This window comes from Triticum aestivum, chromosome 2A, assembly GCF_018294505.1.
Source record: "Triticum aestivum cultivar Chinese Spring chromosome 2A, IWGSC CS RefSeq v2.1, whole genome shotgun sequence".
Classification (NCBI taxonomy): Eukaryota; Viridiplantae; Streptophyta; class Magnoliopsida; order Poales; family Poaceae; genus Triticum; species Triticum aestivum.
In genome coordinates, this window is record NC_057797.1 from 3072984 (window position 1) to 3087277 (window position 14294).

At 39.1% G+C, this 14294-nt stretch overlaps 1 pseudogene; it reads right to left on the minus strand.

The window, feature by feature from the left end:
- Nucleotides 1-2404: 2404 nt before the first annotated feature.
- LOC123186853 (berberine bridge enzyme-like Cyn d 4) lies at nucleotides 2405-3942 on the minus strand (annotated as a pseudogene).
- Nucleotides 3943-14294: the final 10352 nt, after the last annotated feature.

Sequence of the window (14294 nt, forward strand, 5' to 3'; positions counted from 1 at the left end):
GCTCATGGATGTGGGTGAAGCTGAGCAAGGAGCAACCCATAACCCACGTCGTCGCAAGTGGAAGCGAGTCCAAGGTTTGACATGTGGGGGTGGGGCGGCTTTTCATATTGGCTTCCCTGTTGTATTATATGGAGTGCAGATTAGGACTAGAGGAAAAAGATGAAGGAGAGCCTTTGAGACTCGATGTTTTTTCGAGGCAACTATGGCTATGTGGCCCAATCTATCTATCAAGAAGCAAGTGTAGTTCGCAGGATTCATTAAATACTCCCATCTCTCGCAACAATCATGTGAAATGTATAGCCCTCCAAAAGTCGATTCGGGATCGGTCGGGAAATTTCCTGGTTTTGATTGTGTCTCGGAAAACTTCTTATCTACTTCAATGTAAAAGCAGAGCTCCTACTTTTCATGTCAAAAATAAAGTCGATTTGATACCTTCTTTCATATTGAATTAAGCTAAGCACTGGACTTACTCAATGTGAAGAACTTCTTACGAGCAAATGGATTTTATCACGAAACACAAGAAATTCAAGGCCCCCAAAAACCTATGGTTTGCTCCTTAATGTTTGTCTACACCTACACGGGTGAGTCAGGTGCGTGCTTTGAAGCAAGTTAAGTTGTGTTGTGCATGTGAGGTGTTTGTGCTCCCAAATTAGAAACCACCGAGAGAAAAGGTTGGGCGTGGCCCACCACACTTTCCGTCATTCGTTTTACTACTTGACGACTTCACAAAAATGTTTCCTTAACTGCCAATCCTAAAAACATGGTGTTGAGGGAGGCGAAGAATATCTCCACCGCCGGCCACCAAGAGGGCAGTGCCGGCGGCTTCCAAGTTCCAACTGGCATCTATCGTGGCCTTGCTGCTGCACTTCCTCCCTGGCGATCTCCTCGCAACTGGAGAACTCAACGGCCTTTGCTAATTCTGGTTAGTCCCCAATTCTGCCCACAAGAGGTGTTCTAATTTTGAGATCAAGATCTGTTTTAGATTAATCTGAATGGAATTACTCTAACATTAGTATCATGAGCTGATTGATCTATGTTTAGAACCCTCATTAGGCCTAATCTATCTATCTATCTATCTATCAGGTCCTCATTAGGCCCTTCTGCTCGAGGGATCCAAGGAACAGCAGCAGCAGACTTATTACTGCATGTGCGTGCTAGAAGTGGGAAGCAAAACTGAGAGGGAGCTTTTCCTTTCACATGGTCATCATCAGGGTTAATCGCAATAGCTTGTAGGGAAGATAGATAGCTTGATAAAAATCTCACAGAGACATCCACGGGAGGAGCGGGCTTCGAGTGCACGAGCTCATTTCGAACTCGAGCTGGCTCGTCTGTTTCGCAGATCAGCTGGATGAACCAATCTGGTCCTGTTGACTTGATTGAATTTACATTAGGGAGTGTCCATTCAATAGCCATAGCACGCCATAGGTATCTTGCATTTGTGCACGTACAGAATGTGTGGTAGGAATCTTCCTCAGCAGCGCCACAGATAGGGCTAACCAAGTTAGTCTCCAGCCTTCGTTTCTTTTTGTTGCACCATGTAGCTAGGGAATTATTTGCAAGGCGCCAACCCGAAGCTCAAAACCCAACCCCTCCTGTCTTTGTTCTCTCTTCCTCTGTGGAAACTGGAACCATCATCTCTCTCCAAACTGAAGCAAGCGAGTTTGGGGGAAGGATCCAGTTGGTCAACATCTTACTACCTCAAATTTTGTGTTCTTGATCTAGATCGGGTTCACCTAAAAAAATTGTCTGAAAAACATCTGGATCAGGTTCGTTTCTCACACTGTTTTGTTGTTTTACCTCTTTATATTTGAATCCATCCCAACTTTACCGATGGATTCAGATTAGCGAAGCATCTACTACTGATTTTTTTCTAGCAATTTGTTGTGCCGTTTTTGAATCACGTTGTGAGACTATGCAGTTCGTATTGCTTACAGTAACAGGACAACCACAATTTGATCAAATTTTCATACTCCTTCCTTTTTGATTTGCCCCTTGAATAATCTTCAAAATTAGTGTTCTTTGGATCTATTATATAAAAGTTCTGCTTTCTTTATTTTTTGCAATTTAGGGTCTAAAACAATGGCGTATGATATGCTTAATGCAATTAGCCTATGGGACACCGTTAACCTCAATGGTAACGAACTTATGATGAAGAGGTCAGTTTATTTCAGAAATGATATAAGAAATATTTCATTAATACTCTATTTTTATTATTTTATTGAATAATAATTTGAATTATTTTTATTGTTAATAGAAGGTGATTTCAAGATAGAATGCGTACATGTAGATATATTGTACCTACCATGCATGTAGTAAAACGAAGACTTGCAGTCCACAACAATTAAGATGCTTCAACCAAAATATTTTGCAGCTGATTCAAAAGGAGGAGAAAATAGGGGGAAAATTAAGATGCTCGTTTTGGCAGGGGAATGCTTTGCTCATTGCGGAAGTAATTGTGGGGGTCGATCTCAGCCTTGGCCTTGGTGAGCCTCTGGTAGTTACCCTTGAAGTATTTTGGCCCCCAATTGGGGCCAAGATCCAGGTCCCTGCAGTTGAAGTAGGCTCCCCTTGGCCTGGATTTGGAGCTCACGTACGGCGCCATGAAGGCATACATGTCCCTGACCCACTTGGTCTCCATGGCTCCGTTATATGCCGAATCCACCGGCCAGTAGTTGTACAACTGCATGCTGTATAGCACGCCGGCGCGGTGCGGGTACGGCGTCGCGTCCTCTGGCATGTTGCTCATCTTTCCGCCGTATGGGACCAAGATGACCTGCGCGTTGGGCTGCCTGAGCTGCTTGTAGAAGATCTTGGCCCACACCTCCCGGCGAATGGCGCGCTGGACGTAGTCCGTCGTCGCCTTGAAGCCATGGTTGGAGTCGAACTCAGAGGTGGTCCGCTTCGTGAGGTCCTCCACGGTCGCGTTGTTGATGTAGGCCATGGACTCGACCCAGGTCATCTCCTTGCAGTCGGAGCGGCTCAAATTCAGCTCCGGGATGCCACCGCTCCTGCTCATCACCGGCAGGAGCGCGTCACACGTGCCGAGGAACACTGCTCGGAAGACGGACATGTCATTCTGGACAAGCGCCCTGATGTACAGCTCCTCCGGCAGGGCTGGCGCCACCTTCTGCCACTTGGTGACCGCGTGCACGGCAGCGCCCTGGCTGTTGGACACCGAGACCTTGAACACCGACACCGTCGCGGGGACGATCACGAGCCTCACCTGCCACCTCAGCACGACGCCGAAGCTCCCGCCCCCGCCGCCTCTTAGACATCGTCCCCCATGGTGGTCTTGTTCAGGAGCGTGCCATTGGCGTCCACCAACTCGGCATCGATGACGTTATCGACGGCTAGCCCGTGCTTGCCCATCAGCGTGCCAAAGCCACCGCCGCTAAAATGGCCTCCGACGCCGACGGTCAGGCACACGCCGGCCGGGAACCCAAGAAGGTTGCTCACCTTCGATATGGCATAGTAGAGCTCGTCGAGCGTCGCGCCGGACTCCACCCACGCCGTCGACGTCTGGTTGTCGACCACCACGGTGCGTAGCTCCGACATGTCGAGCATCGCGAAGCCCCCGGTGTCCACGGACCGGTACGACAGGCCCTCATAGTCGTGCCCGCCGCTGTGCACGCGGAGGGGCACCCCGTTTAGGCTACCGCAGCGCACGGCGATCTGGACGTGGTGAGCATTCGCCGGCATCACGACATAGAGCGGCCTCCCGGTGGTATTTGCAAGGAACTTTGGGTTCCTAATGTATTTGTCAAGCTGCGTGTTGAACAAATCTTCGCCCTGCTCAAACACTGAGATGTTAGCCTTTGTGAGGCATTGGAGGAAGCCAGTGGGCGACGCTGCTTGGGAAGAAGAAGAGATCATGGAGCAGCTGCAGAACAAGAAGGTTAAGGTGAGCAGCAGTGGCGCCGCTAAGTTGAAGCGCTTGGCCATGGCTATCGTTGCTACTACTCCTCCCTCTCCATCCCCAAATAGATGGCCTATATAGTAAAAGGCATCAGTATATTTAATGACATTAAATAGATACTAGAAATATCAATGCTTACTAAGTTTACCCGGATATCTATTTAATATTAAGAAAATGTATGGGATGGCATCAATTAAATAGATATTTAGATATAGCAATCCCTTTGCATATCTAAACAATCCTCAGTTAATGTCCTTATGAGAGAAAGTTTATGAGATATCTTAGCTTTGGTGCCAAGATACACATTTAGATTAACATATTGTTGATTTTAAGCAAGATACTTATTGCACATCTATATTGGGTAAGACATCAATTGTATAGTAGGTAGGACATTAATTGCATGTTGATAATTGGTAGGATACAATTGTCCGGCGGATTTTATAGCATGACAATGAGTCTAAACGTGTTTGTAACAAGTGGCAGTAGAGGATAATTTTAGCACTACTAGTAATAATGTACGTGCAATGCACGTTTATACTATTAGATAGGATATTAGTTGTACGTTATATTAGGTAAGATATATCTGTTGCACTTTGGTATTTGGTAAGATATCAATTACTTTTTCGCGGGAATGGTAGGATATTAATTACACGGCAGATTTCAAGGGATAGCGTTGAGTCAAAGCGTGTTTATAACCAATGGCAGTGGTGGGTAATTAGAACGTTAAACATGTTTGGTGCTCAACATTGGAGCGATTTGAGCCGCTAGATAACATGATTTGACGATCGAGATGGTTTGGATCTGCCCATTTGAGTCTTTTTATATTAGTATAGATAAAGTGTTTGGTGTTCAATATTGGAGCTATTTAAAATACTAGACCATGTGATTTGATGGCCAAGATGGTTTGGTTCTACCTCTATGGGTCTTTTTATGTTGGTATATACTAGATAAGATGTCACACCAAATTTTTACCTAGTTAGCATGACTAGGATATAGTACACGATGTGGTATTTGAACTGCGCTAACAACCCTACTTGGCAGGGGCGACCCACATCATTTCATGGGTATTTAGTTTAATGCGCATTATTTTTGGCAAAACAATTGTGTATATACAATGTATACTACATACTGTGTGGGGGAAAACAAATATTTACGCGTGATATGAGGTTATCCAAGCATTTAGCCCAAACACAAGGCATAGCCCACCTTGTCTCCCTTCCCACCCAACATGGATCAGTAGCCCAATATCCTTATCCCAATCTAGTCCGGTACAGAAATTACTGCAAGCATGATCACACGAGACTCAGTTAGTTCGACCATCACAGGATAGATATATCCATTTCAGTGACAACTAATTTTGAACAAAGGTAGTATTAGCGATGTGAATTTGCAATGTGCGAATGTTTGTGAATTTGTGACAAACGAGCATTAGTATGAAAAAATAGTACTCAAGTATTGCCATTTTGATATGTTAGACAAATGGCACTTCTATATATTAAACAAGTACTGATTTTTATGTGGAACAATTTATGATCAATTATATCAAAATATGATATTCTGCTCAATTATGTATTAGATATTATATAGTTAGGCCCCGTTCAGTATGCAGGTTAGTAAAACAAAGGAATATATCACCGCACAGGAATAGCTTTGGTTGCACACTTCAGTCCTGCGGTCAGGAATAAGAAAAGAATCAATGTTCCGTAGGGAAATTAGCAGGAGAAATCAACACATGTTGGCCCCAGCTAACGATTTTTATATGTGAAAAGAAGTACAGCCCGGTGCTTCCAGCTTGCACAAATCACAAATTCTGACCATGATGTGGGTCCCAGGTAGAGGTTGAAGCAGCCTTTTTCTTCCCGGCGCCCCGGGCCTGTGAAAAAACAAGAGCTCCAGGAAGATGTTATTTTTCCTTTGAAAACGGAGAGTGGAGGACACTTTCCAGAGGATGACCTAGCAACGATTCCTTCAATATGAACGCTGCGAAGGAAAAGTTTACTGTGGGAACATCATTCCTCTGGACTTTCTGCTCATTTCCTATGAACTGAACAGGGCCTTAGTACAATATGATGGTTTAATCAAATTATGCATAAGAAAACAAGGCTAGAAGTTGTAAAGAAAAATAGGCTTTAATTTTTTGAATACACATTCTTCAAATCCTAGACCCGCCCCTACTAATTGGTTTGGCAGCCCAACTAAGACCATAATTGTTCTAAGCTGGTGTCATGCTCGTGAATCATGCATCATTCTTTTGAATGATCTCGGTACATTTGCCCGCGACAATTTTTAAACTAAGACGAACAAAGTAGTACAACTAAGACCATAATTAATACTTGCACAATACCATATTTATGCCCCTCTAGTTCTCATATACTCCTATATAATAATTAGTGCACATCTGAATTACGTCATCTTTGCGTTGTGGTCCTATTTCTCTGTGGGAGCTATTTCTCGCCCTTGCGAGACGGAGCCTTTTCTCGCCTCTGCAAAGCGCTACTGGGGCAAGCCATTATCATAGCTGCAACTAGCGACTTTTTTCTCTATGTTTTTTCACTTTTTTGCAACGTAGTTTATGGTTTTCTCTTGTTTTAGTCCTTTTTATTTTCTTTTTCTTTTTTCTTTTGTTTTCTTTATTTCTTTCTTGGTTTTCTTCTTTTATGCACCATTTTTTGTTCATTATTTTCAAACATAATAAGAAACATTATACAAGTTTAACATTTTCAAAAAAAATGATGAACATATTTTCAACTACATGTTTGGATGTATATTTTATTCATACACATTTTACATTATTGGTATACATATAAGAAATTATACATGATTAGTTTTTTGGTTGAACTATCAAATCTTTGCATGATAAAACTATTTTTATTTTAATAACTTTTTTTGTTCCATCCCCTAACTCTTGATATTTTTGGTCCGCGACCTTTCCACCCTGTCCCCTGTGCTTTTTTTGCTAACTTGAATTTCTTGTTTTATAAACATCGAATAGCTATATTGATTTAATTTGAACTTCTTGTTTTTATTTTTTCAAAAGGAAAACATTGTTTTTGATAAACATCAAACTGCTCTAATTTTTTAATGTTAAATTATTGATTCTATTTTTTGAAGTCAAAAAATTTATTCTTCATAAACATCAGCCTCTCTATTTTCATAATTTGAACTTGTTGGCTTTTTTTGGAAACATGAAATCCTAATTCTTTTTTAAATAAGCAATGAACTGCTTTGTTTTCATTTCGAACTTCTTAGTTTGATTTTACATAACAAAAAACTGACTCTTTTTTTGAATAAATATGATGCTATTCTTTTATTTTTAATTTGAACTTCTTCGTTTTATTTTTAGGAAAAACTCATTTATTGCTAGAGGTTATTTCCCACTCTACTTTTGTTGATGATGATTGTGATTAAGCTTTATTACTAGACATTATTTCCAAGTCAGTGGAAACGCCACACATGCCGTTTTCACAAAAAGTAAGCCTATGAAATACGTACTAAACTTCATTTGGATGCGGTCAAGGAACTGTTTACAACAGATTTTAATGGTTGAAACCATGACTTGCTTAGAATTTTAGTTCGCTTTGAGGTTATTGGAGGTTGGGTCATGGAAGTACAAAGTCTAGCGGTTCCGCTATGTACCGGTGAAGAATCAAGCGTGAATTCTGGCATCCGGATGCATGAGGTTCTTTTGTGTACAAGCCATAATTTATAAAACCAAACCAACAACCGAATGGTGTTTCTATTTTCTATGTTTTTTCTATTCTATTCTTCTTTTTTATTTGGTTTTTCTTCTAGTTTTTATTTGTTATACTGTTAACATTTCTGTGCACTGTGAACATTTTAAAAAAAACATTGAACATTTTTCGGTTGTACTGTGATGATATGTTATATGTAGTGATTTTTAATATAGAGTGAACTTCTTAATGATGTCGTCTGCTAACTTGAATTTCTTGTTTTATAAAAGCCTATGAAATATGTATATGTTTTATATATATAACACATATTTTTAGATACAGTGAACATTTTTTATTGAGTGAACTCTTTTCAATCTATGTTGAATATATATATATATATATATATATATATATATATATATATATATATATATATATATATATATATATATATATAACATATTTTTAGATACAGTGAACATTTTTTATTGAGTGAACTCTTTTCAATCTATGTTGAACTTTTTTTATAACAGTGAAAAATCCAATAACTGGTTTTCGAAAAAAAATCCATAACTGAACAGAGAAAAAGAAAAATCAACTTGTGGAAGAAAAAGGTAGACCACTAACTGGGCCAGAGGCCTATTGGATCTGACTTGTGGCACGTTCCCTGTATATATATAGGAAAATGTTTACCCCCGGTGCACCGGCCGAACTTTGGGCCGGTCCCATGCACGACGTGGGATCAAATCTGATCCAACCGATCACATTGCTCCTTGCGTAGGCCCACTCCTCCTTATCTTTTCTGATTCATCGCCAACCACCCATCCTCAACCCCCCCCCCCCCCCCCGCTACCATGGCTACTTCCTCCGATGACAGGCCATGGTCGCTACCTCCGCACCAAACCATGGCCGGGCCCACCCATGGCGATGCCGCTACTCGAACAAGCACACCCCTGCCTGATGTCGTCGCCCTGGCCTCCTCCTCGTCCAGCCCTCCCCCATGGGCATGGCCAGGAAGCCTTTTCTTTCCACAAGTTCACAAATGATGCAACTGGCGCACTCATTGCTGGAACTCGCGAGACTGTCTGTTGCATCCATGGCCATGGTTGCATGCTCCTTGAACTAGAGTGCATCCTCAACAGAAGGGGATGTCAACCTTAGTGGGAGGGAGCTGCAACCGGCATCCGGGGAGGTTGCAACCACGAAAGGCGAGTGTGGTGACCGCTGCACAGCGAGGACGGGGCGGCACTGCTCCTAGAAAAAGATTAATGTCGCAGTTTTTGCTACATGCTTCAACCGAGATCACATTTTGCTACAACCGGCATCACATGTTGGTACAACCGGCACCACATTTTGCTACAACACATAGCTGGCGTCGCGGTTTGGCTACAACTAGCATCGCTTTTTGCTACAAGTGGCATCATATTTGCCACATCCATCACGGTTGAGCTATGACCCGCGATGCTGGTGACGACTTTTTGTTGCAACCGTCGTAGGTTTTTGCTACATCCGGCAACGACTTTTGCTACATCCATTCATTTTAGACGCAAAGGCTGCTACCTGCAACAGCGAGCTAGAACCGGTGACGACGGTGACCAATTTTGTGCTGCAACTGTTGTCTCTGTTTGCTATTTCAGACAATGCAAAAAAACTACAATGGGCATTTCTGTTTGCTGGAACGAATCAATCGTCGGCGAGGCGGAGCAGCATCCATGAAAAAAAAGCTACAACCGACATGTGTTTTATGCTGGAACCAGCTTCAGCATCGGACAACCACACAACACCATGAAGGCAGCTACCATGGGGCAGCTCGAGACCGCCAGTTAGTGCGGGTGGCCAGAGCGGCAAGCGCGGGCGGCCGGGACGACGAGGGCGGGCAGCGCCATGGCCGGCAAGCGTGGGGGCGGCCAAGGATGAGCGGGGCGGCAGCGGGCTGCTGGAGGACCCAAGGTGATTTTCTGGCTATTTTCGCCATGCTCGTAGGAAGGAAGCTTTGTTTGGGGGAACGTTTTCACATGGGTGAAGAAGATAAGGCCTGGATAGTTTGGATGGTGCCAATCCGACGGCTGTTAGGCGACCAGCTGAAACATTGGGTCGGCGCCTAGTACTGACCCTGTATACAACGTATAAGCCATAATTAGTTGGTTTTTTTAGATTTGCCGCCCGCAACACCCATGCGTATGGGCCAGCCCAATAGAGTGTTCTCTGTGGTGAGTTTCCTCATTAGGTCTAGTTGTTGTGTACGTTGTACGGTTGGTGCTGCTGCGCTTGCTTCACGCTTCTTTTGATTTATTTTCCCTTTTTTATGTTTGGTTTTATTTGTTTCTTTGTCAGATTTATTTGGGTTTTCCGTTTTCTTTTGTTTCTTCTTTTTTGATTTTTAATTTGTTTTTTTCATGGTTTTCACTATGTTTCACTATTTTGCATCAGTTTCTATGCTTCTTCTGTTTTCCTCTTCTTTTGGTCTTTTTCTTTTTCATTTATTTCTTTCCCATTTTCTTTGTTTTTTATCTTTCCATTTAGAGTTTTTTATAAATTTTTACCATTTTTTAAATACATGCTTAGCATTTTTATGAAATATACGTTTTGAGGACTACTTTTTCGTCATATGAATTGTACATTGTCCGTATTCTGTAGGAACATTTTTGTTATACTCGCTCAAGTCAAGTACATTATTAACATTTTTTCAGATATATGTTTTGATATCTACATTTTTGCATAGAGATTGCACATTTTTTGTATACAAAATAAACAATTTTCTTATACACGTTTAACTTTTTTCAAATATTATAGGGTTTATGTGTGTGTGTGTGTGTGTGTGTGTGTGTGTGTGTGTGTGTGTGTGTGTGTGTGTGTGTGTGTGTGTGTGTGTGTGTTTTGATATCTACATTTTATCATATAGATTGAAAAATTTCGTATACATCGGAAACCTTATTTTTGTACATGTTTAATATTTTTTTCAAATATATGATCAACCTTATTTTTATGCAATTTTGAATTATTTCCAAATAAATGATTAAGATCTTTTGAAACATGTTTTGATGCATACATTTTTTCGTATACATCATACATGCCAGAAACATTTTTTATACATGTTTACCATCTTCTAACCAAATAAGTAACATTTTTTTTAAATACATGATAATTATATCATACACGTCGTACATTTTCCTTGTACTTCAAGAACAATTTTTATACACGTGTAACATTTTTCAAACACATGATTAAAAATTTATATTTTAGCGAACACTTAAAAATAAAAGGAAAAGTAAAATCAAAAGCAATAGAGAAGTAAACATAAACAAAAAAGGAAACTGAAAAGAATAAATCACGATATTATTGGGCTGACCCACTTACTACAGCGTTGTAGGCAAGTGCTGGCCCCAGCATGACCAAAAAAGCTATATCTCGCTTAAACTGAGATAGAACCTCCATCGCCATAAGGATTTTCTCATCGTGTAGGTATATGGGATGGCCCATTTCTTCTCCTCCCTGTAACTCGTTCGCTGTACTGGTTCGATCGTTCGCTATATATCGCTCATTTTTCTTTCTATTTTGCTTTCTCTTTTTTCTTTTTCTTTTCAGTTTTCTTCGTTTCCTTATGGTTTCCGCCGGCTTTCATTGTTTTTACCCATTTTTATTTATTTTTATTATTTTTGTTTCTTCTTTTTGCACTGGTTTTTTCTGGTTTTCTTTTTTAATTAATTTTCTTTCTTTTTGGTTTTCTGTTGTTCCTTCCTCAGTTTTTTTTGCACTGTTTTTTGTTTCATTTTTCTCTTTGGTATTTTTGTTTCTTTTTCTGGCTTTCTTTGGTTTTCTTCATTTTCTTTTCTTTCTTTTTATGTTTTCAATCATTTGCAATGTGATTTCTTTCTTTTTATTGGTTTCTTTTGTTTGTCTTCTTTGCTTTTTACTGCGTTCCTTCGTTTTTCTTTGTTTTTTTGTCGATTTCCATCGGGTTCCTTTTTGTTCAACACATGTCAGCTCTTTTCAGTACATATTCTATATTTTCCTTGTACGTAAGAAGCATATTTTATATACACGTTTATCTTGTTGCACCACATAATGGAACTAATTTTCTAAGTCTATTTTTTTCCGTAACCATTGTACATTTTTTTTATAAATGTAATGTATCTTTTATACACAGTTAATATTTTTTAAATAGAAGATTAACATTTCATGAATACATGGTCAACATATTTTAACACACGGCGAATATTTTGTTAAATTGCAATAAACCTTTTTTCACACACAATGTCCTTTTTTTTGTATACACCAGGAACATTTTTATACATGTTTTAACAGTTTTTAAAATACATTATCACATTATGTTATACACAAACTTTTTTTTTCTATATATTTTTCGTATATATGAAAGACCTTTTTTTATCCACATTTAACATTTGTCAAATGCTGGGTTATCATATTTCAAATACTGGATTAACATTTTTCAACTGCTTGATTAACATTTTTTATAAATACATGATAAACTTGATTATACACCATGTATATTTTTTGTATACCTTGTTCTTATACATGAGAAACATTTTTTCCATATGCATTTAACATTTTTCAAATGCTGGGTTAAAATTTCGTCAAACATTTTATGTAAAGTGTTTTTGTAATATATATTATTTAAAACATCTGTAACTTTAAATAGAAATTAAAAAATAAAGAAAAAATGGAAAGAACAAACACAAGAAGAAGAAAAAACGAGACACTTGCCTGTGGCCACCTACACGCTGGGATTTCTCATTTAAGGAGGCGCTTGACCCGAGCGCAACCAAGGTCTCGGGAGACATAGGCACGCCCCAGTATGACACCAAGAGGTCTCATGCGGAATACTATTCCCCGTGTAAGTCCACATATGTCAGTCTAGTTGTTAGTCAAATTCAAAAAATGTTCACTAATATTAAAAAATTCATATACAAAAATATTCATTAATTTCATGAAATGTTCTTCATTTTCAAAAAAAATCATTGAATTCAAAAACAGTTCACCCATTTTCAAAAACTATCATACAAGTAAAAAAATCTTCTTTAGTTCAAAAAACTTTCATGAAATTAAAAATAATGTTCATCAAATTTACAGTTTTTTCAACACAAAAATTTCATCAATATTCAAATTATATTCATAAAAAGTTCGAAACCAAATTGGACAATATACAAACAATGTTCATTTATTGAAATCATGAATATTGTTGAATTCGTAAATATTTTTTGAATTCCTGCACATTATTATTTCATGATTTTTTTTAAACAAAAATTAGAAATTTTCTGAATTACAAAGCTTTTTAAAAGAAGCCAAGAATAGGGGAAAACAAAATAACAAAAAAAAACGTAAAAATAGTAATTGGGAAGCCCGCCCTGCAACAGGGCTTGCCCAAGTTCACGCATTGGGGATGACGGGGGTGCGTGTTAGCTCGGTTTCCACTGCGTACATCGGGGAATAGGAGGTTCCGGTCTCGTAGCAATGCAGGAATTTCCGTCATACAACTGATGATTTGAGTGGGCCATGTTTCGCTGCATTACCTAGATGTCTGACTAGAAATAGACCATAACTTATTCCAAGTTTTGCTATAAATTAATCCATGGGTTCCCCATTTTCGCTGAATAAATCCATATTTTATTATAATTTTTCTCTATGTGAACTACTCCCTCCATTCCAAAATATGTATTGCGATTTTAGTTCAAATTTGAACTAAAACCACAACACTTATTTTGGAACTCTTTGAATGAAAACCATGACACTTATTTTGGAATGGAGGGAGTAATATTTTTGGTTTAAGTTCATTTTTATTTTGTTTCTGGTTTGACATTCCCCTGCTTTTCTACCATGTCCATTTCCAAATGTAGTACGATATATGCCATATTTGTTTCCGTGGATGGACAACATCCGCGCAATGCTTTGAACCTGGTAAAAAAATATTGACTATGAGATGGTTTGAACACTATCCGACCGAACCCTATCCGGTTCAACACTCATATAACAAGCAACATTAGACCACTACCCACCATCATATTTGCCTTCAAAGCCAGCTCCAAAAAATTATGGACTCGAATAATTGGTGAACATTCGCCGGGAGGGAGGGATCGATCGAACGAATTTGATCGCTAGGGTGAGCTGCTCCCAACGAACGAATCCCCGCGCCCCCTCAATCTTTCGCCAAGGAGTACCCCGATTGGCCCAAAGGTTGAGTTTACTAATTTTTTATATTAAATGCCATGAACCAAAAACACATATTTTTCTTATAAAAATAGAGAAATCATAAAATGTATAATTTCCATGCATATGAAAAAAATGCTACTTTATAAAAATGTCATGTTGATTTAGATAAAGGCATGCTACTTTACAAAAATGCCCCGATGTAATTTTTTGCTTTATTTTATCCATTGTGCAAAATTTTATAAAAAATGCCATGTCTTTGTTTTTTTGCCATGGCAATAAAAAATGTCATCCTCTTACTAATAAAAAAGCCATCCTATTGATAATAAAAAAATGTCATGCAAACACTAATAAAAATGACATGCTCTCAATAATAAAAATGCCAGCCTCCTAATAATAAAAATGCCATGTTACTAAAAATGAAAATGCCATGCTCTTAGTCATAAAACTGACATCCCTCTTGACAAATAAAAATGATGTGCAACTAAAAATAAAATTTCAATGTTACTAATTATAAAATTGCTATCCTCTTAATAATAGAA